Here is a 22,354-nt window from a genome sequence, read left to right as displayed (position 1 = left end):
TTTATTTGTCTTTATGAGGGATATTTTTTTATCCAAGATACGCACAGAGAAACGGGAAGCTGGAGGACAAAGTCACGGTAGACGGAAAACTAGATTGGGATTGGGATAATCGTAAATTAAACAACTTGGGACAGGGATATTTTACACGTATAGTTTGGTAATTGGAGTTTAAATTGGTTTGAAACTCCCCGGCTAGTCTTACCGCTGTGCATGTGTAATACACATGTACCTGTGCCTATATTTATATACTAATTGCTTCGCGGAATAAGTAACGAAAGAATTGAAAATGGAAGATTCCAGAGAGAAACTGAGGCGAAAACAGAAATTTGTATGTTTAAAATTGTTGTGATTACGAAACTGTTTGTCTGTCAAAATTTCGACCGAGACGAAACATGTCACGTTTAAGCTTTCATCTTCGCAGAATTAAAACCGTTTCGCAACGTTCCGCAGGGTCAATAATTTACTCGCATTATTTTTAATAATATTTGAGTGTCAATTATTTGTTCGACAAAAATGTATAACCGCAGTTAGTAAGGTTTGTAAAATATGGGACTGTTGCGTTGGAATGAATATACCGTTGTGAAGAAGAAAAATAAAATTCTGACAAATGCTGACAGGGGGTCAAATTGGAAGAAAATCGCGGTACGTGTAAAACCGTCTACCTATCGAACATGGTCAGGAAATAAAGTCTCGGCGCTCGTTCGACAGTCGTCGTTAAATCGAAGATATCGCGAAACGGGGAACCACCCGTGCCGCCTGAGTGTATTATTACTTGTTTCCGAAAGCGAACAGGCTGTTCAAACAAACATCGGCAAAACAGCCTTGAGCTATAATCTATTCCTCAAATATGATATGCCGTATAATGCGACATATTCGCTGGGATTTTATCATGTATAAAGCGTAATTCGATGCGCGTATATTATAATAATGTTTCCAATTTTTATGCATGTCCTGGAATTCGGTGGATTCACATGCACACGAGGGTGAGCCAAAGAAACCAACCTATCGAATCGATGGTCTTGAAAAGGCCTATTTACTGAGAAAAAAATTGTTCCGTTTGGAAAAATTTTCAGCTGAATTTTAGAAGGTGTCGCTGGCCATTTGAAATTTCCCATTTGAATGACACGCAAAAAATTTATTTTTCATTAAAAATGCTGTAACTACTGAAACGTTTGAATTAATAAAATTTTCCGAGCATATTTTTGCAGGGCATTAAATTCTCTGAAAAAAGACTCTGGAGCTGATTTTTTAGACTTGAAATTCGTATACTTACGGGCCGTGAAAGTCTAAGAAACGCGGAAATATGGAGTACAGTGATAATATAAAATAATAATCGAACTTTATCGAAAAATGAAAAACAAAAGCAATTTGTTTCGCAAGTGGTGCATCTACATCGCCAGCAATATCCTAATTGTAACAAACAAAGTTTTATCAACGGTTAAAAAGATTATTTACGTTTGAAAGTGCAATAAAAAATAAATAAACGAGTCGAAACTCTACTCCTTTGGCGAATCTAGTTTCATTTTAGTTCAAGTTTTTTCATTTAGCATGGATATTTTCAATCGTAGAGCCCTAAAACTGCATGTATCTGCTTTTCTTCGACTTTCACGGCCCGCAAGTACGCGAATTTTTGAGTCTAGCGACTCGGAGGTCTTTTTTTAGAGAATTTAATGCCCTACAAGAATATGCCTTGACATTTTTTTTTATCTCGAACGGTTCAAAAGTTATACCATTTTTAATAAAAAATAAATTTTTCGCCTGTTATTTAAATGGGAAATTTCAAATTTTTGCAAACTGGAGAATTTTATTCTGTCAGTAAATAGGTCCTTTCAAGACCACAGATTAGATAGTTTAGTTTTTTTGATTCACCCTACGCACATGTTTATATCAAAGTACCTTTATACACAGAGGTTATGTATGTTTACCTTACACCGTTATTAGGTAGCCATGCAGGTAAAAGGTAGACCCATGCAACTGCCTGCTATCGCCTACACCGCGATTCTCATTGCCATGCAAATCCTGAAAATGCTAATCGAGCCAGTTTTTGGTTTCGCCAATCGGGTGGCTTGGTCTAATTCGGAATTCGGTATAGTTATATACGTACATAGGTGAACACGAGGTAACGCAGAGCGTTGAATATACCTAATGAACGATGCGGCGTCGACGCGTAATTACGCTTTGCAGCGTCGAATATTCTCTGCACTTGAATTATCTCGAGCAGTTTCTTGGCTGTCCATATTTTCGTACGCGTAATTACGATTTTGGAGAAACGCGCGGAAGACACGCGTGGTTGACGATAAAATTTTAATGCTCGAAAAACGCAGAGACGGAATGTATAGAAAAATCAAATATCCTAACGCACGAGATATGCCGGGTTTAAATATCAGGCATAGAGATTGTCCCGATGAAGCTTGAAAACTGAACTCGATAAATTTTATCGCACACGCGCCATTCTTTCCTTTTTTCACGAGTGTATGTATACCGAAAACCGATCAAACTTCCCGGCCGATGAATCTTCCATTTGGGTAACGACCCGCGGTTGTTTTACGGTATAACTGATAACATATTCATAAGAAAAGATCGTAATGCGTTATTGAACGCTCACATGTACGAGGAGTTCTATCTCGATTCTTATACCAGCCGTCGACACTTGCCTCTTCGGATTCTTTGTTGGTTTTTTTTGTTTTTTCTTTTCTTGCTGCCTTCTTCTTTCTTTCTTATTCGAAACAAATATGAGAAGAAAATCTTGCTTTCGAAATTTCGAACTCTTTGACTCGACGTTTTTCATCTTTGATATATGCTGAAAGAAAGAATTTTCTCAAACGATATTCGTATGCGCGTTTGACGCGACTCTTCGACATATCGATTTGAAAAATTGTATACACGTCGAACAATATTTATTGTCCGATACTGGAAGTAGGTTTTAGTCAAAGAGCTCCGACATTCTTTGTTTGATGGTAAATTGTGAAAATTATTGTCTTTCGTACGTGTGATACCGGCGTGTAAAAACGCTCACAGTAAGAAAAAAAATTGTACGATTTGTTGAAATTCAACCACAAATTGAATTTTACATGCTCTAAAATCAACGGCCGTTATTTGATAAAGAAAACTTTTCATTCAATTTTTGGCACTCCGTCATCCTGGCGGCTTTACGGTAATAGAGAAAAAAGGTTGGGGAAAAAAAAACATTAAAACGTAGAAAATGAAATACTTTACACGCCACAGCTGTGCACGTAATTGAGATGGAACACTCCACGTTTACGTGTCTGTACGCGTGTTCGCTAAAACTTCGCTCAAACTACGTGATTAAATATGATCGTGATATGATCGAATATCCCGGAACAAGCTCAGCTTGGAGATCGATCGGAAGTGCAAATCGACAAACTTCCCGGGCCGAACTCCTTCGTTCAGTTTCCGTTTACAGCGGGGAATTGTTTTTGCCCCGTTGCGGTTCTGCAGTTCCGTTTGTGCCCGCAGAAAACGAGAGAATAAGCTCCGTCTTCGCTTCGCCGTGCAAGTTTGCAAGAGTTTCTTTCTTTTTCTCCGCTTATGGGATACTTTATTACGATCAAGGATCGATTTTTCATTCGACTTCGTTCGCGGGTTGCAATTATCGAGTCTTGGCCGAGGCGCACGAGCGATGAACGAACGAATAGCAAAAGGTGAAATAGAATATTAATTCGTTACAATATTTCAACCGAAGGGCTCAACTCGAGCTCCGAGGATAATCCCGCGATAAGCCGCAAGGTTAAGGTGTATTTTTTAAATTGGTTAAGTACATATAATGCCTCGCGGGGTTTTATCAGCTTAATTATTAACCCCGTCCGGGGTTGAACCGGGTTGATGCATTAATTGCGCAGATTTTCGCGGTCAAAAATTTCAATTTAGAAAACAAACACCGGTCTGCTTAACTTGGATAAATTTTACCACGGGAATTTATTTCACCCGCCGATATCCCGAGGCTCCGAGTTTCTTCCGAAAAATTTCCGAATCACGCCCCCGCAATTCGACTGACCAAATTATTTACCGCTATCTCGTTCGAAACTTGCTGCGAAAGACACGTCTGAAATTTTGCCGGATCTCGCATGGGACGAGCAAGGCTACGGATTAGAAAGTCGATAAGTCAAGTTCCGAGCGACGTGTCGGTGACCTAGAGTTGACGCGAATACTCCTTCAATCTTACACGAAAAATTTCATTTGTTACAGTAACTAGGAAGATTCGGTAGAACAGGTATCGTTAAAAAAAATGTTTAAAAAAAAACCGGAACTAAAAATTTCTCTCAGTTCGGTCATTTTCGTGACGAAACGAATAAAGTTGATTCAGTTAAATCATCGTTTAACGGACCCTGAAATGGTGTCTAACATCCAAAATTGTTAGTTAAAAATGAACCGGGAAATCCTGTTTCGCGATCATTTTATTATACCGATATTATTGGTATCTTCTTACCTACGAAGCAAAATACAGATTCGTACTTTTCAAATTTAAATTCAATTCGATTTTTCTTACTCTCTAATTAGATACTTCTTTCGCCCGTAGCTTGTAATCCAAAAGCTTGCCCATTACCATCTTGCTCGAAAAATTTTCATTTTGTAACAAAGAATTGATGAGAAAAATTTGAAACCAATCGACGAATCAAGGCTATTCGTACAAAAATTGAATTTCTGTGTTTTTTGATGCAATAAAAATCCAACCCGTGATCGAAAAAATCTAAAACTCAACGCGAGATGGTTTTTTTGGTAGACTGTAAATAAATAAAATCGCCGATGGTGAGGGTCAGACGTAGGTCGGTTAGGGGTGAAATGTCTCCCACACATCGCATCTTTATACGCGCGTGCTTCGGGGCCCATAGGGCAGGAATATGCCAATGAAAGATTGTACTTTATCGGGCCTGACGTTTTTCCACATTCTATCGTAACAAATGAATTCATACGTGTGCAGATATCTGTTTATACCAACGCCTGAAGGCGCATTCCGAATTCGCCGAGGGGAATAGGCGCGGTAACTTCTCGTTTATCCGCGGGGAAGGCCTTTGGCTCTAGCCAACACCTTCTTGGACCACCCCGTGGTATAAATCGTCGTTGGCTTCGAAACGAGAGAACGAATTGGTTCTCAGCTACAAGTTAAACGTAATTTACCGCCCCGCGCCGAAAGGAATTTGAAGAAAACCACCCCTTCCTGCAGCCCGGAAGTCCTTCCTATAATTCACTCCCGACCTTCGCCCTCCCTCTTAATTATTTTAATCGCTACAGCGTTTAGCGCTCCTAATTTTTGTCGTCTTCTCTTTCCTCTTTTTTAGTCTTTTAATTTCTCCCCTTCCAGCTTTCCCTCTCATTTTCCGACGCAGCAAGGCGGTTCAATTTATTCCCATTCCGGTTCAAGACGTCTAAAACACGCACGGCGTGGTAAAAATCATACTTTTTTGTATTTCGAAACACTCGACGCTGTAATTTCGCGGGCTAGGTTTTCTTTTAATTAGTCTAGTGCACCGCTCTCTTTTCGCGTTGAAATTCTCAGCTCGTTGGGACGATCGTGCAGCTTCAAGCTCCAAGTAAATTTTTCGATTCGCGATTAATTATTCAATTTATATCCATGCACCGAAGTAATCGAGCTTTGTAATCGTGTAGAAATGCAGAACTTGAAAGCTTGCAGAAAATCGTCTGATCTTTGTTCGATCCTCGTCTGCGTTATAACGAGTACCGGGAATTTTTAATTACCACCATCGCAGTCACATCTTTACTTTTCAAAGTATCCCATCAGGCTCATCAGATTCAGGACGATGAATATTAGGCACGAGATATTTGAAAAAGTCGCATCCTCATCCCGATTCTCTGTCCAGGCGGGGCATTTTGAAATTATACGTCACATGCAGATCGACTCGCGAATGCCGACCACTCCGGTTATCTGCGAAACTTTTTTGGTTTCTTATAACCGGCACTTTTGCCTTGCCGCAGGGACTGAGGAATGAGAGAGTCTTTTTCAAAACTTTTCACGTCTCTGACCACGGGATTGATTGAAGTAGGGCTTCGCCCGTCGATGGATATAAAAAAGAAAGAGAAAATACGAAGCCCGTCTTTCCTCCGAACTTATCTACCTCCGGTTCACAAAACCAATAGATACACGGTATGCCGAGATCAACATTGTATCACGTTTCTACGTGGAATGACCCATACAACAGTGAATTCTTCTCCGTCCACCCGATGCCACCGAGCTGATAGAAGTGAAAGGATGCTAGATCGACCTTCTCTCCGTAGCTGAAATCAGTCGCGTATCAAGCGGGGCCCCCCGAGAGTCCCAATCCTGACTTCTCTCTACATTTTCGAGGCTAACAATAAGAAAACCCTCAAAGAAAAGATTCGATCCTTATTAGCTTTCGATTCCATGCTCAAGCCGAGCGTTAATGTCAAGATACGTGTATTTGTAGAAATAATTTTACAAGGTTCGTCCCGTTGTATGGAAAAAAGTTGCGATTATCGAATGCTTCAAACGATTTTCCGACTTCGTTTAACCTCAACAAATAATAATAATGCCCGTATATGCTTACATCATTTCGTACCGTTCTTCCGCGTGCAACCATAATCATTTCGTCGTTGCAAAATACGCGCCTGACGACCTGAGTATCCGCGGTTGTAAAATTGCAGGCAATGTCGCAGTGTGGGTTTGCGTGTATGGGGTATGATACGCCGATTGCCACAATGCCGACGGAATAGAGTTGAAGACGACTCTCTATATCCCAAGGTATATAACCTACCGTGCTGCCGGGCATGCGACCTACTGCGCGGTCTTCGGAAGTTCTTTTTTATTCTCCTTTGTACTTTTCCCTAGTTTCTTTCTTTTCTTCATTTTTTCACCAACAGAGAGAGAGAGAGAGAGAGAGAGAAACAACTCTGTACGAGAGGCGTACAAGAACTGGTTTACCTACAACGATCAGCGGTGAGTGCCGGAGCTGAAGCGATGTTCTGTACGCTGCGCTGGCTTTTCTATAGCATAAGGTTACCTTCGCAGTGGAATCGTGAACGAAAAGTTTTTTTTTTTCCACCGAGTACTCGGATAAAAAAAAGTCGGAGAATAAGTCAAATGCGAAGGTTTTTTTCGTATAACTGTTTATAACACATTTTCGAATCACGATTCAGACATTTTCCGATCAATCTGGATATTAGAAGGAAATCATTTCTGAGGAAAGGGACTGATGTTCACAAATTGTCGGGATTTCAACGAGTGGAGCGCGTTTTTTTCGCGAGAATTAATGCAAAGGAAAATTGGAAAGTCGAGGACCTAGAGTTTGGGCATGAATGACATGTGCCGCGTTTTTTTTTTCCCCAGAAAGTTGGCGCAAAAATTAATCGCATTATAATTTGAGAACGCGAAATTTGTTTGCCAAAATTACGTCGACAGTTTTTCGAAATTGCTAACACAGAGGGGTAAATTTATCCGTTTTTTAAAATCGAGAGTGCAAAATTGCTCAGCCGCGTGATTCGAGAGTGGATATTGTAAAGTGGAAGACTTGACATATTTTTCACTTACTTATACGACACGTGCCGTGGGACTGCATTGCAGTTATTTGCCGGACATGTGCGACGGTACAAAAATGGAGGGAATTTTTCGAGTGGCGTAAAATCCGGTCGGCTGTAATAAAAATGGAATGAAAGGAAGGACGCAAAGCCGAGTTTGAATCGAAAATATCCAAGTACCGCAAATGTTTGTCGTGACCATACAACTCTGTTGCCTTTTACCTCCGCGCTATCCGCAATTCTTTACTCGCCCGCAGTCAGATTGAACTCTGACCGTTGACCCTTGATCCTCTTCGATTCTACGAGTAGTGCGGTAGAGATAGAGGGAGATGAAAAGAGGAAGAGATAAATAAAGGCGAGGAGTTCATATTGCTTTTAGCTGTAATCGAGGGAGGAAAGCGAAGCCCTCTGATCGACGTCGACCGGACTTGACGAGAGCTGAATTGCCGAATTATCGCAAACTCGAGTCTTGAAATTTGGCCGCAGGTGAAAAGATTTGAACGGGGATTGAAATAAGAGTGTCTGCATACTTGTTATGAGCTTAAAGAAAGGGGGGGGGGGGGGGGTTTAAAAAAAAAAAATACAAGCATATACAAGTAGCGAACGACCACGCACTGAGAGAAATTTTTATTTCCGGTTACCGCTCGGTTCTTGACTATTTTCATATTTTACCACAATCGAAAAATATAGTTATAGGTAGAAATGGAAAATTAGTTTTCTAGTATCCGTTACTATTCTTTCTCATTACGATCGCTGTTGCTATATTTTCTTGCAACTGTTGCGAAAATTTGATACTTGTGCAACGATAAATTGACGTCAAAGCCTTATTTAACTAAAAAAGTAGAGTAAACCTCACAAACTGATTTCGCGTTGCAGTAACCAAAAAAGGATCGACGATAGCGCAAAATGGTTAGGCGTACCTGGTTTTTCGTATGTCCAACAATATTCAAACAGTTTTTTTTTTTTCAACGATACCTGTTCTACTCAATTTTTCTAGTTACTGTAATAAATAAAAATTTTCTCAGTGCGTTTTCGATCCGTCCAAGCTGTATCCCCCCTCCCTTAATGCGGGATAAAAAAACCGAAGAGGTCGTCGAAAGAAGGAACAAAGTATACCTTGTACCTTGTACCTCTCCTCTGTTCCAACTCTCGCAATTCCGTTATTCGGTACGAACTCGCGGTGTATCATCAGCGGGATTCTATGCGGTATAGAAAATAATTCAGGGAGAGTGCACACCGATCGAGTTGCGGACGGAAGAGCGAAGGCACTTTCTACTGCAGTTGGAAGCGACCTCGGGTCGTGGGACTCCGGAGACCCGTGAACCGGTAGACGTATAAAACAGGATGTTCCAAGTGCCTCCGGCTCTTTTTGATTCGTCGGATACCGCGGCTAACGCCGAGCATATAATTGCGGTTCACCTCCTAATTTACGAGGGAGGTAAATCGGAGGGGGAAAAAATTACTCTTAACATTGTGTCGAGCGGAAGGGGCTCTCAGGCTTTTCCGAATTTCCCGTATTCACCGTTTATTGCTCGTTGGTATCTCGCCAAGAGCCGTGACAACCAAACCGAAGCACGATTCTCGGCCAAATTGATTGCCGCTTTTCCGAAGAACTCACAGCTCTTATCGCGAAACGGAGCTTTGCTGTATTTATTTTACACCGCCGGAGCACCGCGCAGCTCCGAGCTCTTGTTTTCCCGCATTTCTTCAAATCCATTTACCGGCATGTATGGCGTACGCGTGATTCGTCGATCCTTTTGTCCCTGCCCCCGTGACGAAAAATGGATCTTGGCTTGTGCGGATATTTTCCTCGGATATTATTCCAACGGTTTGAAAAAAAGTGGGGCAAAAAATAGTCTGTCTGAAATTTTTCGCGCAGGGTGTAGAATAAAGTGTCGGCGAAGCCGTCGAATGGCTGTCGTCTGTATCAGGATTCAGACCCGCCTCGAAGGACACTGCTCGATTCCTTTGCCCGGGACGACGAAAGTGGGTAATTTTTTTTACCGAAATGAAATAAAATCCGAGAAAGGAATCGAGCGGTGGTCGTTATAGTCGATCGGTGCCTCGGCCCCATACGTATGTATGAGGAGTCAAACGATTCGCGGCGACAATGTGAAAACTTATTTTCGAACCACGGTATGGTTACGGATAAAATTCCAGGTTCCCGGAGTCTCTCTGTTCCTTCGGCACAACGTCTACGTACCTATTCGCGCGAACTGCGATTCGACATTTGCATCGTAGAAGAATAAGAATAAGAGTAAAATGAAAAGGAAATGGACGAAGAAGAACCGCCTGCACCCTACTTTTAAGCAAAGATTTCCGCGCCCCTTTTTCTTCCGGCTATTTCGCTGTACGACAGAGTTTGTATCGACGGCTCAACCTTTCGTCGGAATTGCTTTCAGCCAGTGTGCACACGAGCCTATCCGTTAGCGGTGGGCGGAAATGGTAAGAAAATCAAACCCTCCAAATTGCCCGTAACAATCGCGGATCCGCGAAGCATCTCTGGTTGTAATTATTAACCGTCGATTAATCGTTGAGGTCGCGAGTTGTGCTTGAAACGTCAACGTTTCCGGTATAATTATGCCGATAAAAATTTATCGCTCGTAGCGCGGCTTTTTTCTATGCATTTTTTAACCCGCTGCACGCCGTGCGATTTTAGCTCTCCCTATGCGTGGATATTGTGCCTTGTACGGGTTTACGGTCGACCCGAATTTGCTCTCGTTTGAGGTTTTTTTTCCAGCCAATTTCGTACTGCAATTTATTAGGTAATATTTTATATTAGACTTTCCGCGAGGCTGAAGCAGGAGCTTCTGCACGATGTGCAAATAAGGGTGAGTACTCGCAGCCCTCGGCGTAAAGAATTTTTTCATTTAATTGATCCCGCGGCGGATCTTATTTCATTATAATTTGTCTCGACGCGTTGCAGCATTTCCGGTCAATGCGGTCCAATTGAAATTGGAAAATTTACCGAGTTTGGAGGATAACGGGTGAATTATAGATCTCGAAATTAAGGATACTATAAGTTCGTTTTTTCTCGTTTAGAAATATTCGCGGATTTAGTCACTCGTTAATCGATTCTTTCCTCCTGCGTTGAACCCTGCAACTTTTACAAATATTTAAAAAATGCGTTCGGATGGTAAGAAAAGCGCACCGAGTACGTTTTTTTCTTCATCTTGATTTTCATAAATTTCTGTCAAATGACGATTTCAGTAAATCGCGTTAACTTCGAGGAGAGAAAATTGACTGCAATATCCGTCACGCACACGTTTTCCGGGTGAAATAATTAACGAACTAATATCGCGCATCCAAACTGCAGGCGTCTGTCTTATTAGAACGCTGGTTATTTAAGCACGTTGCAGAGTGAAATATGCGCCGGGTTCTCATCGCCGCGTATCACGACTGAGGATGTATTGCGGGACTCGGGGTATTAAGCTTTAAGTCGAGGAGGATACTCAATAGTTTAGTGTCCAATATCCGGCAAATATTCCCATATAATATTAAAGCGCTTCATTTACCTACACTCAGTACTATAAAGCGCAGTTTTATCGCCGAAAGTTGGTGCAGCTGCAGTAACCTGCGGAGTTTCAGGTGCCCAAATATTCCCCTCCTTCTGACCTCAAAATTAATAAGCTCACGTCTCGAGGGAGGAATTTCATAGTACAATTAAGCGACGAATTGAAACTCGGCGTGATATAAACGCTAGGCAAATATATGTATAGCAGTACTAGCAATAAATTGGGGAGTTTTTAAATTTCATTCCTCCTCCATCTTTTTTTAGTTGCTGAAAATGATTTTGGATCAACGAGATTCACTTTTTGACAATCGTCATCGCTGACATCGTAATTGTCAATTTTCTCCGTGGAACAAAAATGTGAAATAATCAGGGTGGTAAATATCACGCAGTTTTTAAAGAATTCAAACAACCTGTGACAAAAGTCTAAGTACAACTCGTCCGGATTCGGGAAATACTCCGAGACAATTAATTCTAAGGTGGATCGACAGTTCCATTGATTTCACATACGTACAAAAATTTTCCTTTATTTACGCGATTCTGTGTGCATTGAGAAAAATTTCATTTGTTACAGTAACTAGAAAAATTGAGTAAAACAGGTATCGTTATAAAAACTGTTTGAATATTGTTGGAATTACGAAAAACGAGGTACGCCTAACCATTTTGCGCTATCGTCGATCTTTTTTTGGTAATTGCAACCCAAAATCAGTTTCTTCGGTTTGCTCTACTTTTTTAGTCAAACAAGGCTTTAACGTCAATTCATCGTTGCACAGGCATTAAATTTTCGCAACAGTTGCAAGAAAATCTAGCAACAGTGATCGTAACGAGAAAGAACAGCAACGGATACTAGACTTTCCGGTAACAGCTAGAGAACTAATTTTCATTTTCTACCTATAACTATATTTTTTGATTGTAGTAAAAAATGAAAATATTTAAGGACTGAGCGATAACCGTAACTAATAATTTCTCTCAGTATGTTTACTTTGTTTTGAAACGGTACCAAAACTTTTCAAAAAGTAGTAAAAAAAAAAAAACAAAATGGCAGACCAAGCTTCGAATAACATATTTGAACACGAGTGTAACGCAAACGTTATTGTTGAAAGAAGAACAAGATGAAAACACGATTAAAATTAGGTATAATGTATTTGTTACGTCGCAAAACTCTCGCTAGCTAAAAAGGGATAATTTACAGCCACACGTCTGTCTGGTTTTTTTCTAACTTTCGCTAGGTCCTTGAGCGTATTCTCACCCTTCCAAGTACCTAGCTGCATCTTTCCCACCGCATCCTGCAATTTTACGAGTTTTGTTCCGGTTTTTCTCTACCTTCTCCCACAATCTTGCCTCTCCCAAGCTCTCCTTCAATTTCAAAATGCAGTCGTCCACGCACCCTTCAATAGAACAGACGTGTGCGTAGCTCCACGATTAAATTTAACTTTATCCGTCAACACGTGTAATCAGCCAACCATTCACTTTTATACAACCAATCTATCCATCGCACTTTATATTCTGTCAATTACCATCAACATCATTCAAACCTAATCACCTATAACTCGTTAATTCGCGTTGTAGGAGTTCACGTGGTATCCGATATTAACGCAGAATAGGGTTCGCGTGAACAATACTTCTACGAAGATATTAAGATTAATCAGTTTGAAAAACGAAAGTCGTTTTAGCTTTGCATCAAAAATTCGGATAACAGCGGACTGCTCGAGGTGAGCTTCCGGTCTCTGGTAGGGCGTTGCCGTTATCATCCTTTGGTAAAAGTTGAAAGGAAAGTGGAGGAGGAGAAGGAGGGCCGTCGAGTGTTCCTAATCTGACAAGCACGCGTCGCTAATCCAGGTCGGCCGGCAGGTGCCCCGAGGGTTGATTCGCGGCCTGAATTCGAGGGGCCTCATCCTCGCCTCCTCCTCGAGATCCGCGTCATCCGCGTCGAGGCGAGGCCTTTGCGCGGCTTACACGGCTCGCTTTGCTCATCGTCAGCTCGGGACGAGTCGCGAATTGGCTTCCGCTTCGCCATTCGCCTCGTCCCTTATTCCCCCGCTGGTCTTCCGTACCTCTTTGCGCCTCGAGGCAGTTTACGTCTAGGCGGGTGTAACGGCACGGGTGAAGTGTCTGCCGCCTTTGCCTGCCTCTCGCTACCCTCTTCCATTTCCCTTGAGCGTATATAAGATCCTCTCAAGTACAACTCGCGAAACGAAGATGAGCCGAACGAGGAAAACTTCCTTCCGAGTTCAAAGGTGTTGATAATTTTCCCTCTGACATGGCCAGATTTTCTTTGTCCGATGAGGAAATAAATTGCAGGTTAATCGCAGGGCTGATTCGTCGAATTGAAGGAAGTAGCGCTGAAGTCGGAGAATTTCATTCGGTTGATGATTTTTTTGTTCCGCGACACCCTGCAAGGAAACGATCATTCGTATGTAATACGAAATTCGTCTCGGGAAATTTGATTTTTAGGAATAAATCTATCATCGAGCCTATGCCATCGGGTATTTTCGTTGTTAAAGACGCTTTAAGGATGTACTCGGCTGTACATTCTCAATCAAAAGTGAGTCTCGTCGATGGTATTGAATACTTTGTGATAAGATAAAAATTGGGAAAAAAAATCGACGACGATAAAGGCGATAAGAAAATTTTATCTGAACAATAATAACGCCCGAAAGTTATCAACAAATTTTCGGGGAATGTTTTCCTCTCGGCATGTGAAATGAATTTTTTGATTTTTCCGAACACACATGAATTTCCTCGTTATTTCGAAATTTCAGTTTTCGAAAATTTGTCAAGGCTGTGTTCGCGAAAATATTCGTTCAATGTCCCGAAAACTTTTTAATTGTAATGTACAGTAATGAGAAAATTCTTTAAAAGTTCATGTGCGTTGAGAAAAATCAACAAATTCATTTCACATGACAAGAAAAAAAAAAAAAACATTCCCCGCAAATTTGTTGAACAATGTTTTGTTTAAACAATTGATCGACAAGTTTTGGGCATTAGTATTGTTCAAATTAAATCTTATTATCGTATTTATTGTGCTTGGTTTTTTCCCGATTTTCATCTTATCAAAAAATATTCAATATCGTCAACGAGACTCACTTTTGGTTGAGATTTTACATCGAGTACATCCTTAATATCGTAAATTCGTATAATCTGACCTTTGAACCGACGTACACGTGTATGTTTACACCCTACCAATGTCACGAGCATATCCCACGGGTCAGTTAAAAGTTGATCTGCGGCGTAGTTCGAGCGGCGAAAGTCCGATAAGCGGTTTACGAGCAGAAAGGACGTTTCTCTCGTTTCTCATACGAAGTTGACAAATAAGAAGAAGAAAGAGAGAAAGAAAGAATGAAAAAAAATAAAAAATAAAATAAAAATAAAACAAGATAAAGTAAAAAATAAACCGGGAGTTAAAGTTGACCGAGCTCTGAAAACACTGGAGAATTGGAGGAAATTTTTATCTGAAACGCGTGATCGCGACCTGAACAGAGAGGAAAAAGAAAAAGTGGGAATTTTATTGCGACACGCAAGTAAAGCTCGGGACGTTGCTTAAATCAAATAATAAACAAACCGGGCAAATGGGTAAAAAAGAAACGAAGGAGTGAAAAAAAAAGGAGGATAAAATAAAATATCACGTATCGGTAATAAATTTTTCCTCGCGAAATTGGAGTTGCCACAATTCTAAACGGGTTTCGCATTCCGGGCATCGAGAGTTCTGAAAGTCCGTCAAGTTTGAAATATATTAGACAGCTGGGATGTCCTTCCTTCCAATTTCGTTTTTTCTTCGGTTTCCGGTCCATCGGAGAATCTCCCCCGAGAAGGGTGGATGGCTTCCGTACTGATACCTACAACTTTTCAAATTCATCCTGTACTTGTCCCAACCTTATGTGCTTTCCATCGTTATTTTCCGGTAGGATGTGGAACACTCAGCTCGCATCAACTAAAGCTCAGGACTAAAAAATAATCGAACACGGCTCGATCGAATCGGTACAAATTAATTTCGTATTTTTTTTTTTTTTTTTTTTTTGAAACGGTGCATAAGAAACGAAAATTTCGTAAATTTCAGTACGTAGTCTTAACAGCGGGACAGTTTTTTGATAATTTATAGTTTCAGGTGAAAATATTTATTTATCTCTCACTTATTACATCAAACAGGTACTTGATAAGTAAGACAATGATAATAATTGACAATTTAATCACATATATTGATATTGTATTGCGTCATTCGTGGGAGTAAAAAGCAAAAAAAACCAATTGTGAGGAAGAACAATCGAGTCGGTTGATTAATAGAGTTTGAAAAATAATCGATTTAATCTAGAATCAACTATTTTTGGTCGATGTGCGAGATACGAAAGCGACGTGAAAGAAGTCGAGAGCTTCCTTACTACGCAGCCTCTTTTTCTCTCTTCGATATTTACCGAACTGCTTATCGGATTAACTTCGAAACTCCCTTCCTGTCTTCTCCTTAGTCTTAGCGAGTTTCTTTATACAGCCTCTTGTATACTTATTTTTGTTTTCTTTTCCCAAAAAAATTTATCCTCCCTTTTATCTCCTCTCGCCTTTCGCAAACACCGATAATAACCCTCACCGTTCGCATTCCCCCGACAAACAGAATCGTACGTTTTAACGCGGAGGTTATACTCCTGAATATAAACTGCTGCAGAAAATTCATATTTTTTTGAAGATTGCAACTTGTTGAGGAGAAGAATTTTTCACGCGAGAATATAACGGAATCGTCATTAATTATGTTTCGCGCATAAGCGTAAAAAATTATCAGTTTCGGCTGAAAATTGCCTGTACACGATATCCCAAAAATGGTTTACTTCGTCCGTTCCGCCAAACTCCCGCGATGATCTCGGAATCGGTCGAACGAAGAAACTTAACGTTTACAGAAAACTTCCATTCAAATAATGAGCGTGGAAAAATTGCCATGTTCCATTTTTCTTGATATGCTTCTATAAAAAAAAAAAATCGAAATTTCAACGATTCGAAGCACTTTGACACAGTTTACGGAACGTTATTTGAACAAAAAAAAAAAAAAAAAACATGATTCATATAAATTAGGTACTATAAAAACAAATAAAATAATGCAGTATTACAAGGAGATAGTTTTACGAAAAATAAAGAAACCTTTTTTCGGCAAAAGAGAGTATCAACGACAAAAGATTTTTATCGTTTCGTGATATTCTCATTCTACATCCGTTTGATTAAATTCGGTGAATCTGAAATTCGGCGAGTTCCTCGACTGGTGGAAATCGGAGATGCAGGATCAAGTCCTGAGAGCTCTCGGCGCAACGTTGCCGAAGCGATTCTAAGATCGTAAATTGCGGTTATAGACAGGGCGCAGTGCGGTTCGTCGGTGGGATAGGTAGGTGCCTACAATACCGTAGTAACAGCATAATCGAGGGGAAGCGAAATGCGAGGCGGTGCGTATTCAACGGCGCGGTTCAGCCGGAGGGATTCCGGGGCGAAACGCGGCGCATTGTGCTCGGCACAAAGCCGGAGACCCTGCGGAACTTATGCATGTGCGTGTAATGATCGCCTTGCGAACTCCGACCTCCCCCCTCTTTTGTCATAGGTATAAGTCGCGTACGACCCGCGACCATCCCCATACCGAAAAAGGGTCACTTTGCCGAGGATGAATATCAAAGGCAAATCGACGTGATTGAAAATTCCTCAACGATTTCAATGCCGTGCCATCGTATGCGTATAATGTTGTATTACTATTACACGGGTCAACGAACGAAAAGAATTTTTGTCCTTGCCGGATTTTTTTTTCTTTTTATATCTAAAGTTGTCAAAAAAATATTACACGGCTTGACTGGGAAAATTACTTTTCTTATAATAAAATTCTGATTTTTTTCGATGAATTTTGATATCTGAGAACGAAGAATTTACGAATAAAATCATGATTACGTTAGAAACCGTCCCCCCTCCCTTACAATACTGCAATAACGTGAAAACTCGAGGCAATGTAATACAATCATGATTTCATTACGTTGAAATTAATTACCACGAGTAGATATTTGGAAAAGTTTTATCACCTGTTAATTCTGCAGCGTCAACCACTCGATAATACGGGCCTTTTGTTCGCCGAGAAATTTCTCGCTTTTTGAAAACAGTTTGATTTAAATTTGAATTAATCAAAGTTGGAGCAAACCAATTGACGAGAGTAAAGAATAGTAATTAAAATAAATGCAAATTGAAAAATTAATTAGACAAGTAGAAACTTTTGGTGGGCCGAGCTTTTCGAGAAATCTTTTCAATCTTGTACAAGTTAAGGGAGAATATAAAACGGTCGGGAGGTCTGGCAATAACTGACTTAGACGAAAACACAACTTTTCATATCAACGATTAGGAATAAATTCACCGATGCGAATGCAAACTCGGTAGTTTTCCAATTCATACGGTGTTCAACGTCCCAGAAAATGATAGCAATTTTTTCAATTTGAATTTTGATGATGTTTAAGGATAAATGGGACCCACAGGTTGGAGCAAAAGTTAGAAAATTTGAATAACATCTAGGCCACGGTATCGACCGTTTGAGAAAAGGTTTTATAATGAGGACGTTCAAAATCATTAAGCTCTGGTGTTTTTTATCCAATTGTAATATATTTCAGCTCGTCTTGATCATCGCAGAGAATTTTAGAGATCGGCGACAATTACATTTACGCGCTGCAACTAAATTATAATAATGTAAGATTTCTTGAACCTTTTTTCCAGTGAATTTGTCGGGTTCCAGGACCAGGGATTAAAATGAGCTGACAAAGTCCACTAAGAATCGGATAAGAGACACCAGAATTTGATAAATTAGAAGGTCGTCATTATAAAACCTTCACTCAAGTATAAGTTGATATCTGATTGTGAGTTTGGGTTATTCGAATTTGCTCAGACTTTACTCTATCACATTTTAAATCTCGATTTTAATTTCGTCAGTTTGATCAAATAATACTTTTTTGCGTGGTATCGTCAAAATATTAAATACCCTATGGTAAATTAAACTAAATCGCTTCGTACGGTTCACCGAGTCTATTCGACGGATAAAGGTCGGTAAAATTTACGAAGTCATGAGAGCTACTAACCGATTACCGCTGTCAAATAACACGTCGCATCGTAAATCCACAAAATTTTTGTTCAAGTGGCAAAATACTCTCCGTAACGCGTTGAAAATCCTGTCTCTCGAAAGAAGTAAGACGAGGAGTTGTTACGAGAGGCTTCGGGCATCTGTATAGTAAATCAGTAGAACTAACTCGTTCATGGTTCAATGGGATCGAATCATCCCGTAGATTCACATTGGCACGTTTCTTCGTCATTGTTTGACGTGGCACTTAATTCCTGTATCACAAATCGCAATAAAACCATAATTTTTTCAGTTACGGTAACCAAAAAATCGTTTTTCAATCCTTGCGAAGTGATTTCGCTGTGTAGATCTGATTTCGCCACCGCAACAGAATCCATGAAATTGCGGCGCAGAACATTATCTCAGACATAACCAAAACGTCTACTTTTCTCGCACCGTAAAATCGACTAAACGTCGCAGTCGTGTGAAAATAATGTTTGGTCGGATGTACATTAACCCTGAAATTTCGTTGCCAGGCTCAAATCCTGATCGGTACGACGAAGTTTTGAAAAGAAATGGAAATAAATAAGTAATAAGTAAAAAACAAAAAAGAAAAAAAAAAAAAGAAAACAACGACAACAAATGGTTTCAATTACGGCAACGCGTTCGTCTAAAATTTCCGGAATTCAAGAGGGCTCGGAGATCGTGCAGCTGATCGCAAGCCGCGTTGATAGAGTCATGCTCACCGAGGAAGGAAGACCCACCGCAGCTGGTCGAGGGGCGAAAGCGACCCTCGGAGTCCTCGATGTGTTCCCATCGACCGCAAATTGCAGTTCTCGAGCCTCAGGGAATCACATGCAAAGCGTGCGGTTTCGTACATGAAACGCCGCAGCATCGAAACGCCTAACTCGGTCTCGAATAACCGAACCTAGACACTCGGAACTGCTGCGATTCGCCTTATTTGTTTGTTCTCTCCGTGCGGTGGGTCGAATCGAATACTCACCCCCGATTTTCCTACCCTCGGGCAAGTTCTCCGATGATCGTCGAACTTACGGACGAATCATCCTCTGATTCAGCCGCCTTCAAAGAAAATCTCCGATCCAATTGGACCAGGGGATGCTTCGAGATACCCTTTAATTTTTCATACATCTCATTTTTTATCCGTGATAAAGATGCCGTGAAAATATTACGTCTACTTTTATGGTCGTAATTAAAAGTATAGGTATTAGCTATGCGATAATGTCGAAACGATGTACGGAACGGAGAATTACGAATATCGGAAGAGGATCGAAATCTTAAAAGTAATTTGAAAAAAAACCAAAATAAAAAAAAAACAATGTATTTATGAGGAAAGACCTGGGTTATTTTTTTAACAAAAAAAAAAAACAAAACAACTGTAGATCATATCTGCCAAATTTAATTATAATCTGTCAATAATCTGCCAATTGCATAGCTCGTTTCGTTTGTAAACGGATCGTTCTATCGTACGAATCACCGGAACTTAAATTTATCTTTTAAAGATCTTGAATTGACCAAAAAGACACGTATGAAATTATTACAGGTTGCGTATGATAAATATATTCATAAAACGTTATCAAAACGTCGTGCCATTATTCATTACTGAACTATTTTGGTAAAAAATTACGATTCTTAGTTGTTCTCCTGTGTCGAAGAGACAATTTTTCCGATAACGCCAATTATCAGAAATCAATTCATATCTCGATCTCAATTATTCTGTCTCTGCATTCTATTCATCCATGAATAACGGATACTAGAAAACTAATTTTCATTTTCTACCTAGAACTATATTTTTCGATTGTGATAATAAATGAAAATAGTTAGGGACTGAGCGGTAACCGGACATAAACATTTCTCTTAGTATGGATTTAATAGAAAGATGAGAAGAAGCTTTTTCGCTTGTTTTTCTCCGAAGGTGGGAGGCGGGAAAAATATACAATCGTGAAGAAAATTTCAAGCTCCTGATTTAAGCTCCGAACGACAACCGCATCGGAAGTATTGCCATCGAGACTGAAGTCGTTCGGACAAGCGAACTGCAGTTGTGAGACTCCCCCGCCTTCCTGCCAAGTTTCCAGGACCTCGTAGATTTTCATCCTGCCATGCAGGCGACTCGAGCTTCCAGCGCCAAGTCGGCAAACTTCTCTTGCACGCGAGCCTGTAACATCCGAGCTTGGCCGTGTAACTCGCGCGAACCGGAAGAGAGAAACGAATCGCAAATAAAGAAAGTGAAAATCTTCAACTTGAACCCTCTGCGTACCTAATACTGCAAAATCTCCTCGTATGAAATCCCGCGCGCCTTTTCTTCGCGCCAATGCAAATCAAATTCACGCGAAACTTTCAACCCTTGGGAATTCAGCGTCGAGGATATACGTGAAGATATTAGCTGCATCGTAATTTAGAAAAATATTATCAAGAATTTACCCCTACAAGGTTTTTGGAATCACTTGTTGTCAGCCTGCAGAATTCGAAGCATTGAATATTGAGAATTGAATTTGAGGGGAAGCGGTGCGGAAAATATCGCGTAGAAAGAAATTGGCAATTTTATTGGGTCGAATTCGAGTCGGTCACGTACGCGTTGTACGTGTACCGGAAGTTTTCTTCTGTGAAACGGTCAGTTTAATGCAGGAAAACTCTCGAGGTATGCTGTGTACGAATTTGCCCGTTTCGAGTTAAATTCGTTGCAACGTAGTTGGGCAGGGATATGAAGCTGTGAGATAAAAAGCGGGTTTGGACTGGCCATGAGCCAGCCCTCGAACTACCCGTTATCACACTGCAGGTTTCAAGTTTATAGAGAAAACAAGGAATGATATTACATGAAAACATGACGAATTTTGTTCATTTTTAACAACTATAGGTAATTGACCTAGCGTTACAAATTTTAGAAATCTGACTTTGGCTTCGTTATCGGTTACCCAAAAAACCTCCGCTTACCAATCGGAATATTTTTAGATTCTGATCCACCATATTGGATCGCCATTTTCGATTTCGCGATCTGACTTCAGATTCGTGATCAGCGATCCATAAAATCGGCGAGTACTAATTTTCAGCAATATAAAAATGTTCTTAGTTTTTTTTTTTTTTTTTTAGCTTATTCAATACGCAAAATTTAAATCTGGCAAATCTGACCTTAGATTCGTGATCAGTGACCCAAAAAACCTGATTATACCAATTTTCGTTTAATACCATTCATCCATTCTCAAGATATCATCGTGTTCACTTGACTCTTTGGAATTCTGTTCTTTAAATTATTGAAAACATACTGAACCGATCAACGCCAAAGTCTAATCGGTTCTAAGTTTGAAAAGCCGCGTCAATTGAGGTGAAAATCACAATAAAAAATTGATCGCATACGTCACAGAGACGTTCGTCCGAAAATTATCGGAGAGTGTGATTTTCTGACCATGAAACGTCGAGATGTAGTGGAAAACTCAACTTCCCATTTGCGGAGTGATTACGATAACTTCTTTTTCTCATCGAAAACAGAGAAACGGGAAGTTGAAAAGAAAACAACAAAACCTAGACAAAATAACGATGCTCTCGCAGTATTTGCTGTTATTGATATTCGTGTTCGTTACAGTAATTATCATTTTTCAAGCTCCCCCCTAAATTCCGAGGATGACAAGGCTGCTCGTATCGGGTCTCGAATTAGAATTGCCGAGTGAAATTATTCCGTCCAGATGCTTACCGAACGGCAATTGCTTGCTAAGGAATCCGATGAGAGCAGGACGGTATAAATTCCGGGCTTAATTAATCGAACTTATTCGCGGGTATGCCTCAAGTGTGTCGAGCTTGCGGTCGGATCGTCGCCGTCGCGTCGGTTTCGTTACACCTATTTTAATCTTTCGAGCTTTCTCGAACCTCTTTCCGTTTCGCGAACGGGCAAAGATAAGCCGATTCACGGAGGCTGAAAAGGTGGTTTTCCGCCTCTCTTTTTCCTCCCCCCCTCGCCCCTCCTTTTTTTTTCTACTTCTTCGCACCCATTATCGCGCGAAGGACGAACGTTACCCATCGCTGTCCCGTAATGGCCGTTTCAAAGCGAGCTTTTTGAGCTTTTTATAAGACGCGGAAATACCTCCACTCTCCTCTCTCCTTCCTCCGTCTTCTCGCCACTTCTCTCTCTCTCTCTCTCTCTCTCTTATCCTCCTCGTTCTCCATCGATTTTTTCCATCCCTCCTCACCACCCTTTCCGCCTCACCTTTACACCCCCCCAATCCTTATTTCGAACCGCCGGCTAGTCGACAACGCGAAACCAGGATCTGGTTCTC

At 40.6% G+C, this 22,354-nt stretch overlaps 1 protein-coding gene across 3 annotated transcripts in view; it reads left to right on the top strand.

The window, feature by feature from the left end:
- LOC124297181 (venom dipeptidyl peptidase 4) overlaps nt 1-22,354 on the top strand; it is a 216,837-nt gene that overhangs the window by 4,090 nt on the left and 190,393 nt on the right. The gene's annotated exons all lie outside the window — the stretch shown is intronic.

This window comes from Neodiprion virginianus, chromosome 2 (assembly GCF_021901495.1).
Source record: "Neodiprion virginianus isolate iyNeoVirg1 chromosome 2, iyNeoVirg1.1, whole genome shotgun sequence".
NCBI classification, from domain to species: domain Eukaryota; kingdom Metazoa; phylum Arthropoda; class Insecta; order Hymenoptera; family Diprionidae; genus Neodiprion; species Neodiprion virginianus.
This window is presented reverse-complemented; position numbering and strand designations above follow the sequence as displayed.